Source organism: Podarcis muralis, chromosome Z, assembly GCF_964188315.1.
Source record: "Podarcis muralis chromosome Z, rPodMur119.hap1.1, whole genome shotgun sequence".
Classification (NCBI taxonomy): domain Eukaryota; kingdom Metazoa; phylum Chordata; class Lepidosauria; order Squamata; family Lacertidae; genus Podarcis; species Podarcis muralis.
The window spans coordinates 47,404,943-47,417,457 of NC_135673.1; the positions used below are offsets into that span (position 1 = coordinate 47,404,943).

At 41.5% G+C, this 12,515-nt stretch overlaps 1 protein-coding gene across 4 annotated transcripts in view; it reads left to right on the forward strand.

Annotated features, from left to right (window-relative positions):
* Window positions 1–12,515, forward strand: part of LOC114589285 (5-hydroxytryptamine receptor 2A-like) — a 243,011-nt gene that overhangs the window by 82,198 nt on the left and 148,298 nt on the right. The window lies entirely within an intron of this gene.

Here is a 12,515-nt window from a genome sequence, read left to right on the forward strand (position 1 = left end):
GGGCAAACAGCATGCATTTCTGCCCTGGCCAAGCAAATAGGAACTTCTATGAGTGTTTGTGTTGGTGCAGGTCCGTAATTGCAGAGATGCCAGCTCAATATCCAACTTAACTTCCCATGAGGAGACTCTTGATTGGCAGGAGTGACAAGAGGAGTCCAGAAGTAGCAGGTCTCTAGGATGTACTTGACTGGAAGTGTTTGACAACCAGTTTCCCCAGGATCCAGCTCCTGGTCCTCTTGATCACTGCCCCCTCTTCATGATCAGGCATTTATTGAGGCCTTGATTTTGCCTCCCTCGTCTTGATTGAGCCCTCCCCTGGAGCATCTAGCTCCTTGATCTCTTCCCCCACCTCTTCAGGATCTGCCCCCCATGTCATCTCTATAGGGCTCATGACAGTGAGTAGCCAGGATAGCTGTGTTCTACCTCCATTGCCTCTGAATACCAGTTGCTGGGAATTGTGAGCAGGGAGAGTGTTATTGCACCCAGACTCCTGCCTGGCACCTGATCACCTACTGTGAGAACAGGATGCTGGACTAGATGGGCCACTGGCCGGAGCCGTCTGGCTCTTCTTATGTTCTCTGTTACACTACAGATAAAACATGTATGTCTTTCAAAATAAATTTCTCTTTTCTTATTTCTTTATGCTGCCACTGCCTCTTTATTTTTATTCAGCGCTCCCCAATTGCACCCGGAGCTACTACTGCCCTCCCCTGGATTGTTCTAGCAGCCCCCAGGGGGCTGTGTAACCCACTTTGGAAAACACTGGAGGGAAATTAGCAAATACGGAGGAACTGCACAGCTTGTAGCCATGAAGCCACACACATAGGTTGCCACACCTCTTTCCTTATCCTGACTCTCATTACCATTCCAAGCCTTTGCTCTCAAATGGCATCATTTGCTTTTGCTAAGATGTACTTGGTGTGTAGCCATCTGTTTAATAGCCGAAATAGTTTGGGTTCAAAAGGGACGTTTTGATAGATAGGAAGAGCCCCTCAGCAAATGATTCCAGAGAGTGGCTGTAAATTATTAATTTGCACTCCCTCCTTCATCAGCCTGCCTCGTGTTCATCTGTCACTCTTGGCCCTGTTGCTGCTGCTGTCAAGATTTCATTTAACTACTGCGTTCTGGTGATTAATTGCTGATATATTCAAAGTTATTTTGTGAATCATTCAGAAGGCTTTTATTATTTTATTACTTATTATTTTTGCTTTCAAGGGTCTCTTCAAGCATGGCAGTGGTCAGCGAGGTGTTGCAGGCAGGGTGGTGAGTGTAGCTCCTGATAGCGCAGGAATCTCACTGCACTGCAGGCACTGCAGCAACAACCTGCTGCCGCTGCTGGCACACCTGCACTGAACTGATCTCCCTGCACCTGGCCCCTCCCCTTCTTGGGCCAGCCCAAGACATTTTGCCACCCGAGGCAAATAATAATAATAATAATAATAATAATAATAATAATGCCCCCGTTGTAGTTCCTTAAGGATGTTTCAATGATGCAGCAGAAGGGGCAGCAGCAGGCAGGCCCCATCCTGGCTCTGGGTGAGGATGATGTTGGCTGAGGGCAGCAGGAGGGGCAGCCGCTGGGTCCCAAAAACCCTGATGCCACTGCCACCTCCTCTGACATTACCCTAAGGTGGCCTCCATGGAGAAGCCATGGCCTGAGGCAACTGGAGGTGGCTTGGGGAACTGCTGGCCCAGGAGCCCTCCTCAGGCAGGCAGTGGCAAGATCAATGCAATTCTGCATCGGCAGCCAAAGGAAGAGCAGCAAAAGTCTGCAAGGACACGCCTCTCTTCCATTTCCAGATCTGCTGCCCCACCCAGGCCTCCACATCCTGTTGCTTAAGGCTGCTGCCTCTGTAAGGCTAATTAGTGGGCTGGCCCTGCCACCTGCTGCAGCTCAAGAATACCCTTTGTGAGGTGTGAAGGTGGCCGTTTTTGTATGTATGTATGTATGTATGTATGTATGTATGTATGTATGTATTTACCCCTCCCTCCCCAGCCAAGACCAGGCTCAGGGCAGCTAACATCAAGTATAAAAACAATTGATTAAAATACGACTTAAAAACAGGATTAAAATACAACTTAAAATGCAGCCTCATTTCAGTGGAAGCCCAGGTCAAAAACTGTTTGGGGGGAGAAAACGTCAAATCTTCACCAAGGCCAACTATCCAGACTGGTCCTACATGGGCCAGAAAAAAGCTAGGAAGTCCCAAATAGGGGTTCCATCACAGAAGGAAAAGGAAAGAGGGGGAGGGAATCAAATTGGCTCCAAGCCAAAGGCCAGGCGGAACAACTCTGTCTTACAGGCCCTGCGGAAAGAAATCAGATCCTGCAGGGCCCTGGTCTCATGAGGCAGAGCGTTCCACCAGGCCATTCCACCAGACCAGAGTTGAAAAGGCCCTGGCTCTGGTTGAAGCCAATCTAACTTCCTTAGGGCCCGGGACCGCTAGGGTGTTGCTATTTATGGACCTTAAGGTCCTCCGCGGGGCATACCGGGAGAGGCGGTCCCGTAGGTACGAGGGTCCTAGGCCTATGCCAGCTGGCCATAGATTCAGGACAGACAAATGAAATAATTTTGTTACTTGCTGCATATTTGCTCTGCGGAATTTTCACTTCTCTGACTAAACATCAGGAAGAACTTTCTGACAGTAAGAGCTGTTTGACAGTGGAATGTTCTCCCTCGGGAGGCTGTGGCCTCTCCTTCCTTGGAGATTTTAAAGTAGAGGTTGGATGGCCTTCTGTCACAGATGCTTTAGCTCAGGTTCCTGAATTGCAGGGGGTTGGACTGGATGACCCTTGGGGGTCCCTTCCCAAGTCTACAGTTCTATTATTCTATGTGCCAATCAGGCAACCAGCTGCCTTGGATGGCTTTAAAACAGGATTGGATATGTTGGTGGAGAGACTGCACTGGTCATGAAGACACTCTGATCCAGAAACAATGCTCTGAGATTTTCAAAACTTTGCTGCAGTGTCAAGAAAGGATTTGCAGAATTGGCTTATTTGAATTTCTAGTTGTGGCTTGCATAGGTCAATGGATTGGTCAGCCACATTTAATATGTGTGTTAATTGCAAAATCTAATTGAAGTTGCTGTTTTGAGGTGTGTATAGGTGTGTGTGTGTGTGTGTGTGTGTGTGTGTATTGGCCATGTCAAGCCTGAAGTCCCAACAGGTTGGGAAAGGTTGTTCACTTAAATTTGCATTTTCATATAAAGCTGCCTAATTTGCAGTTTCCAAAATTATACACAAACTAAAGCACAGCTGCCCTTTGAAATTCACAGTTCTATGAATTTTGCAGTCCAAGTGCCTGCAAGTGACATTAAAGTATCTGAAAACATATGTCCTAGGGGAAAGTATTCATAACGGTGCACAGGTTAGTGAAAATAACATTTGCAATATATAAAAGGAAATTGCTTTGCAAAAAAATAATGTATTTGGAGAAAGTCACAAACTGATATGGAACTGTGGAGAACTGAATTTCAGACTGGAAAAATGAGAGACTGAGAGAAACAGAGACTGATGGATTTGGCCATCCTTATAGATGCTGATGTATGTAATGTAACATAATATAATGTAACATAACATATAGATGCTTGTTGTTGTTTAGTCGTTTAGTCGTGTCCGACTCTTCGTGACCCCATGGACCAGAGCACGCCAGGCACTCCTGTCTTCCACCGCCTCCCGCAGTTTGGTCAGGCTCATGTTTGTAGCTTCGAGAACACTATCCAACCATCTCATCCTCTGTCGTCCCCTTTTCCTTGTGCCCTCCATCTTTCCCAACATCAGGGTCTTTTCCAGGGAGTCTTCTCTTCTCATGAGGTGGCCAAAGTATTGGAGCCTCAACTTCACGATCTGTCCTTCCAGTGAGCACTCAGGTCTGATTTCCTTAAGAATGGATGCGTTTGATCTTCTTGCAGTCCATGGGACTCTCAAGAGTCTCCTCCAGCACCATAATTCAAAAGCATCAATTCTTCGGCGATCAGCCTTCTTTATGGTCCAGCTCTCACTTCCATACATCACTACTGGGAAAACCATGGCTTTAACTATACGGACCTTTGTTGGTAAGGTGATGTCTCTACTTTTTAAGATGTTGTCTAGATTTGCCATCGCCTTTCTCCCAAGGAGCAGGCGTCTTTTAATTTCATGACTGCTGTCACCATCTGCAGTGATCATGGAGCCCAAGAAAATAAAATCTCTCACTGCCTCCATTTCTTCCCCTTCTATTTGCCAGGAGGTGATGGGACCAGTGGCCATGATCTTCGTTTTTTTGATGTTGAGCTTCAGACCATATTTTGCGCTCTCCTCTTTCACCCTCATTAAAAGGTTCTTTAATTCCTCCTCACTTTCTGCCATCAAGGTTGTGTCATCTGCATATCTGAGGTTGTTGATATTTCTTCCGGAGATCTTAATTCCGGCTTGGGATTCATCCAGCCCAGCCTTTCGCATGATGAATTCTGCATATAAGTTAAATAAGCAGGGGGACAATATACAGCCTTCTTGTACTCCTTTCCCAATTTTGAACCAATCAGTTGTTCCATATCCAGTTCTAACTGTAGCTTCTTGTCCCACATAGAGATTTCTCAGGAGACAGATGAGGTGATCAGGCACTCCCATTTCTTTAAGAACTTGCCATAGTTTGCTGTGGTCGACACAGTCAAAGGCTTTTGCATAGTCAATGAAGCAGAAGTAGATGTCTTTCTGGAACTCTCTAGCTTTCTAATGTATGTTTAAATGTTTGGCTTGCAGTGCTTGTGAATTTATAGGAATTAAAAGAAATAATACATTAGCGTGTTTCCTGTTGTATATAATTTTAAATGCCCCCTGCTAAAGAGAGAATGAGTGAAGACAAACTAACAATTTGTCAAGTAGTAATTTACCTTGAGGAGTGTATAGGCACTTATTTTGCATTATCCTGGAGAGAAGTAGGGATAAATTCATTGGCATTAGATGAAGTAATGGCCACTGACTGTTTCTTTTCTTTCTTTTTTATAGAAGTTTGTTAGATTTTTCATATAATTCAGTATCTGCTCTCCCTCCTCTTAGTCTTCCCCATGCTGCCGATCCCTTAATCCTTTTTGCAGTAATATTTTAACTTCTTTTGTTCAGCCATTTGTCCATACATCTAGTTCTTGAGTGTGTGCCGAGAAAGTTTTGAAACATTATGCTAGTTTTGGGTGGAAGAAAGCTGATCTGGAAAAGTTGCTCTGCCACACTGTGTCTCCCACATTCTTAAGAATTTCCTTTTACATGTGTGTCAAAGTGATTTCAAAACAAAAAAAACAAAACAAAACAAAAAATTGCAACAAATAGTTTTATAACAGTACAAAAAGATACCAGAGATAGGATTAAAAACAATATAAAATGAGCACCTTTCTCATGGCTTTGGAGTTTATGCAGTGAGGAGCTCTAAGAAGTTCTAATTCTCTTGGAAGTTTGTTTCATAATGCAGTTTACCAAAGAGGATTTTCTTGTGAGCCAGAAGTCCACTGTCAGAAGCAGTATGTTTCTGAATAGCAGTTGCCACAGGAGGGGCAAGTGCTGTTGCTTGTGGGCTTTCCATTAGGTCATCTGGTTGGTCACTGTGAGAAGAGGATGCTGGATTAGATGGGTCACTGGCCTGATCCACCAGCCAGGCTCTCACGAAATTCTTAAATGTAAAAAGTCCTCATCCAATCTGGTGTGACTAAGGATTTCCAGTGCTACGATATTAGTTGTGTGTCTTCCGGGTAGAACTATCTTTTCTGCCCTTCTGATAACCTCTGTTTGGCAGGTACACAAACAATTATTGCATTGCCATTGCCCATCTCCAGAACGCATTCATTCTACTTTGCATTTCCTTCCAGAAGGGTTTTAAGAACAGATATGTCAAGCCACCTGTGGCCTTTCTACCTCTGGAGGTTGCCTGTGGGCAAAATGCCCTGATGTTTAAAGTGTGTGGGTGTTCAACAGGCTCAGTGTGCCTCAGTGTATGTACACTTTGATCAGTTTCCTCTTGTTAGTAGTTGTGTGGACTCATGAAATGTATGAAATGTGTGGAGTATTGTGCAGAAGTTAGATCAGTTAGTGGCTTTGTTTTGTTGTGAGGTTGGTTACAGTTCCTGAACTTTCATATTGTTCTACTTAATTGGCACTAATTAGTAGCTGTTAGCATCCACAGCGCTCACGGCTGCAGAATTCTGCTTCTTAATTTGGTGCTGATTAGACACCATCAGCATCTGACAATATTGATCCTATCCTTCATGCAGATTAATACGGATCTCAGACTCCTTGGCTTAAAAAAAGGGGTGGGGAGTGACTTTCCACATTTTCTGATATTGTGAGTTAAAACACCTGATGCCATGTGGACATTTCTATTCAAAATTTAACCTGAGGCTCACCAAAAATCATCCAGCCCAAGTGTTGCAGTGTGGAGATGCCTTGCAAGGTGGTGATGGAGCTTCTTGGTAGTGGCACCCCATTTTTAGAATTCCCTTGTTAGTAAAATCTGCCTGCCCTTCACACTAGCTGCAATCAGCTAGAAACTGAGACTTTCTTTTGTCGATTTTCTCAAGTTTTTGGAATGTATTGAGCATTATCACTGACTTTGCAGATGATCTGAGTTCAAATTGTGGGTGCCATTAAAAAAAAATCATTGCGTTACTGTTGTGTTTATGTTCTTTTATGTTAAATGTCTGGTGCTCCTTTGAGAGAAAGAGTGGGATATAAAGCTGATGAAATAAATAAAATAAAACCATTAACATGAATTGGTGGACTGTTTCTACACAAAGAAGCTGCAATCTTATACACACTTACCTGGGAACTGGGATGGGTGAATCTGTCAATTTTGCTTTCTCTTGTTTTCTCCTTTTTCCAAACTTAAGTTCAGTTATCCATAATTTTCACACCAGTATGCAATAATAATAATTCATGAAAATTCACCAGCATTGTAGTGGAGATTTCTCCTAGTATAGGCAAAATTGTATACAAAAAATGCTAATGTAGGCATAATGGAAAAACAAGTGTTCCCCAATATAGTGCACTTTATGTTATTTTCATGAATATATGCTTACGCACATGTTGCCGTAGTATATGCATTTCTGTACGCCTTCCTTGACTGGGGAACTATACCATAAAGTTCAGTGAAGTATAATTTTTGAAGGATGGCTCTGTTTCAGTTCTCACCTTGTTTCGGAAAGCTGGGATTACACACACACACACACACACACACACACACACTCAATTCAGTGTTGCAAAAACTGGAAGCAGCTTAAATTTGTGAAATGAAGGAGTTATAAATATTCTCAATACGCTTTCTGGCATTTTAGTGCTGACATTCTTAATCGCCGGTTGTTCATTCAAGTGTACCAGTAGATACTGAATGGGGCTTATTATCATATTAATGTAGAATCTGTTTGTGGGTAATTAATGTATTTCCTTCAGGGAAAGGTATGTTTTCCAGCTCCAAAGGTTAGGAGAAATCTGCATTCCTATGGAAGAGTCATTTTAAGGGCTGAAGTGATGGGGATATTTTTGTTTTGCTTTGTTTGCTTGGTGTTGCTTTTGGGCAATGGGGAAGTTTGGACTGCATTTATCTAGCGGCTTTGCTCCCAGGAAAGCAGGAATGGGTGAGTATAAGGTAGATTTGAACTGGGATTGTCAAAGAATTCCAGCAAAACTAAAAATGGGAGCAGAAATTGCCAATATTAGTTTATTCAACCCCTTGTCCAGAACAGACATCAACCCAGCAAATGCAATTGGCATTTTCTCTTGTTGCTTTCAGCTGGCTGATGATATGTGATGGATTTTTCATTACATTACCTTTGCATTAAAATGATTGGGGTACAATAACGTAATGACAATATAATCTATGCAGTTTGCACAATTCGTAACATAACTAGCATAATTTTACCACAGAGGACAGTGAGATGAATAACGTAGTTTTTGGGTAGAAGGCAAACAGCAGCAGAATGGAGACAGTGCATGCAACATATAGTAGAGGTGGGCAGGAGTGGATTTTTGTGTGGTAGGCAATGTGGGTTTAGTTCTGGTAAAAGGTAAAGGTAAAGGGACCCCTGAACATGAGGTCCAGTCATGGCTGACTCTGGGGTTGCACTGCTCATCTCGCTTTACTGGCCGAGGGAACCGATGTACAGCTTCCGGGTCATGTGGCCAGCAGGACTAAGCCGCTTCTGGCGAACCAGAGCAGCGCACGGAAACGCCATTTACCTTCCCGCCAGAGCGGTACCTATTTATCTACTTGCACTTTGACGGGCTTTCAAACTGCTAGGTTGGCAGAAGCAGGGACCGAGCAATGGGAGCTCACCCCGTCATTGCAGGGATTCGAACCACCGACCTTCTGATCGGCAAGCCCTAGGCTCTGTGGTTTAACCCACAGTGCCACACACGTCTTCCTTCATGTTTAGCTATGTCTGCCCACTGTTTTGCAACTTGCTCCAACTGGTGGAACATGGGGTTCTCCCAAGAAAACAAAGGACATCCCACAAGCCCCAGGTCTGCACCTTCCTCTCCTCTAAATAAGACTGTGATAGAAAGAACATCAGGCTGCTGCTGGTTCTAATGGGAGCAACTGAAACCGACTTCACAGGGCTGTTGTGAGGATAAAATGCAGGGAGGGGAGGTGTGTGTACTGCATATTGAGCTCCTAAGAGAAAAGGTGGGATATACATATAACAAACAAACAAATAAATACTAAAAACTGTCATACTGGATGTCACACCCAAATATATCTTCAGATGCTAGCAGTGGTCTAGGAATCATTTTGTTGGGCTGCCCCCCTCCAACACTGGTCAGAAAGAGTAAAAGAATAAAATAAATACCAACTAACATGTGATAGTAAGATAGTAGGCAGCTATGTATTTCACCTTTTTCTGTTCTTTTATCCTGATGAGCATTGGGTCAAAATGTTTGACCACACCAATTTTGCAGTACCATTTATGAACTGAGGAGCTATTTTCTGTATTTTTTGTGGGTGCAATGCAAAAAGGGGGGGGGACAAGAAGGGAGCTACCCTTAAACTGTTTTACTGTACGTATAAGGTGGTTGAGCAGTCTTTATTTTTGTTTCAACTTTACATAAGAAAAATCCACACCACCCAACTTGCTGCTAGTGCTATTGGTTTATAATTGTTTATCATTTTCTCATTTATTGATATAATTACTATCATTACATGTCTTGAATCTTCTCCCCTTGCCCAAATTAGCTAAAAGATCATAAACAAACGCTTTGAGATGAGATCCGCAAGCTCCTTTAGTTTTTTTTTTTTATAATAAATTTTTATTAGTTTTCCATAAATAAAGAATAAACAAAACAAAAACATAGACATAAACAAACAAAAACATGACTTCCCCATACCACCCCTTTCCTGCATTCTTGTTTCAAGATTTTTTAGCAACCCTCTGATCATAACTTAAGTATATTTCATGTATTTAACTTCAGTTAATTATTAATACAACTGTAGTTCTTTATCTCTTATAACTCTGAGCCCCTAATTTTCCAAATTACAACAGTTTTTAAGATAAACTTTGAATTTGTTCCAGTCTTCATCCACCGCCTCTTTCCCCCGGTCTCGAATTCTGCCAGTCATCTCTGCCAGTCCCATATAGTCGATCACCTTCGTCTGCCATTCTTCCAACGTGGGTAAATCTTGCGTCTTCCAATACTTTGCTAGAAGAATTCTTGCTGCTGTGGTGGCGTACATAAAAAATGTCCTATCCTTCTTTGGCACCATTTGGCCCACCATACCCAAGAGAAAGGCCTCTGGTTTTTTAACAAACGTTCTCTTCAGAACTTTTTTTATTTCATTATAGATCATTTCCCAGAAAGCCTTAATCTTCGGGCAGGTCCACCAAAGGTGATAGAAGGTTCCCTCCGTTTCACTGCACTTCCAACACTTGTTATTGGGCAAATGATAGATCTTTGCTAACTTAGCAGGAGTCATGTACCACCTGTAGATCATTTTCATAATGTTTTCTTTTAAGGCATTGCATGCCGTAAATTTAACACCAGTGGTCCATAACTGCTCCCAGTCTGCAAATTCAATGTCATGCCCAATGTCCTGTGCCCATTTAATCATATTAGATTTCACCATTTCATCTTGAGTATTCCATTTCAACAGCAAGTTGTACATTCTTGACAAATTTTTAGTATTGGGTTCTAACAGTTCTGTTTCTAATTTTGACTTCTCCACCTGGAAGCCTTTCTTTCTGTCCTGTTTAAATACTTCATTTATCTGTCGATAATGTAACCAATCTCTCACCTTAAATTTCAGTTTCTCAAAACTCTGCAATTTTACATTTTCACCATCTTGTTCTATAATTTCACAATATTTAGGCCAATTAGAACCCATATTCAATTTTTTCACCTCTTTTGCTTCCATTGGTGACAACCACCTGGGGGTTTTACTTTCAAACAGGTCTTTATACTTAATCCAAACATTATACAGAGCTTTCCTCACCATATGGTTCTTAAAACCTTTATGCAATTTTACCTTGTCATACCATATATATGCATGCCAACCAAATCTGTTGTCAAATCCTTCAAGGTCCAAAATGTCTGTATTCTCGAGGAGCAGCCAATCTTTCAACCAGCAAAACGCTGCTGATTCATAGTAGAGTCTTAAGTCCGGCAGGGCAAAACCCCCTCTATCTTTCGCATCTGTTAATGTCTTAAATTTTATTCTTGGCTTTTTGCCCTGCCAAACAAATTTCGATATGTCTTTCTGCCACCTCTTGAAACAGTCCATCTTGTCTATTATTTGTAATGTCTGAAACAGAAATAACATTCTAGGCAATACATTCATTTTGATAACAGCAATTCTGCCTAACAAGGAAAGTTTCAGCCTTGACCATATGTCTAAATCTTTCTTAACTTCTGTCCAACATTTATCATAATTGTCTTTAAAAAGATTCACATTTTTTGATGTCAAATTCACCCCCAGGTACTTCACTTTTTTTGCTATCTCCAAACCTGTTTCATTCTGGAATGTCTCTTTTTCTTCATTTGTTAGGTTTTTTTCCAAAACTTTAGTTTTTTGTTTGTTCAGCTTAAATCCTGCAACTTGACCAAATATCTCGATCAGTTCTAAAACTCTTTTTGTGCTAGTGATTGGCTGTTGCAAAGTCAAAACTAGGTCATCTGCAAATGCCCTTAATTTATACTCTTTCACTCCGACCTGAATTCCTTTAACCAACTGGTCCTTTCTAATCATATTTAACAAAACCTCCAGAACCAGTATAAAAAGTAGGGGGGAAATAGGACATCCCTGTCGTGTTCCTTTCTCTATGGCTATCTCTTCTGTTACCACATTGTTCACAATTAGCTTTGCCTTCTGCTCAGAATAGATTGCACCTATACCATTTTCAAAACCTTGGCCTACCCCCATCCCTTGGAGATTCTTTTTCATAAAACTCCAACAAATATTGTCAAAGGCTTTCTCCGCGTCCACAAAAATCAAAGCCGCTTTTCTGTTAATGTTCATTTCCAACAATTCCACAATGTCTATTATGTTCCTCACATTGTCAGACATGTGTCTACCCGGGAGAAAGCCAGATTGATCCTTATGAATCTCACCTGTCAATACTTTCTTCAGTCTTTTTGCTAAAATGTCTGCAAAAATTTTGTAATCCACATTTAATAATGATATCGGGCGGTAGTTCTTAACCTGGTTCTTTTCAGTCTCGGTCTTTGGTATAAGTGAGATAAAAGCCTCTTTCCACGTTTCAGGTGCCTTTTTCCCCTCCAATATTTCATTGCAAACTTCTTTTAGTGGTTGCACTAAACCTTCTCTCAAAGCTTTATAATATCTAGCCGTCAGTCCGTCTGGTCCTGGAGACTTTCCCAGTTGTGCCTTTTGAATGGCCTCCTCTATTTCCTGTTCTGTTATTTTCTCATTCAAAATCAACTTGCCCTGTTCTGGAATTTTCGGTAGTCCATAATTTTTAAGAAATTCTTCTATTTCTTGTTCATTTACTGGCCCTTGTGTGTATAATTTCCTAAAAAAACTTTGGAAACAGTTACTTATCTCATTTGGCTTATGAACATTCTTTCCCTCTATCTCCAAACAAGTAACTGTGTTCAATTTTTGTCTCTTTTTCAATTGCCATGCAAGGAGCTTCCCACACTTATCTGCAGACTCAAAAGTCCTTTGTCTCATTTGTTTAATTTTCCATTCTATCTCTTGATTTGTCAGTTCCATATATTGCGTCTGATAATATTTTATTTCTCTCAAAATTTCTTGAGACTTTGGTTTTGACCTCAGTTTCTTTTCTCCTTCCTTCATTTTTTCTAAAATTCTTTCTTTCCTTTCATTTTGCTTTTTCCTCTTGATTGAATTCTGTTGTATCAGGAAGCCTCTCATCACGGCTTTACTTGCGTCCCAAATTGTTCTTTTTTCCACATCTGTTCTCAAATTTATCTCGAAGTAATCTTTCAATGTCTTTAGGGCCTTTATACAGAATTGTTCATCTCTAAATAGGGAGTCATTCATTCTCCATCTAAAGGATCCAGTTGTTGTCATTTTCATT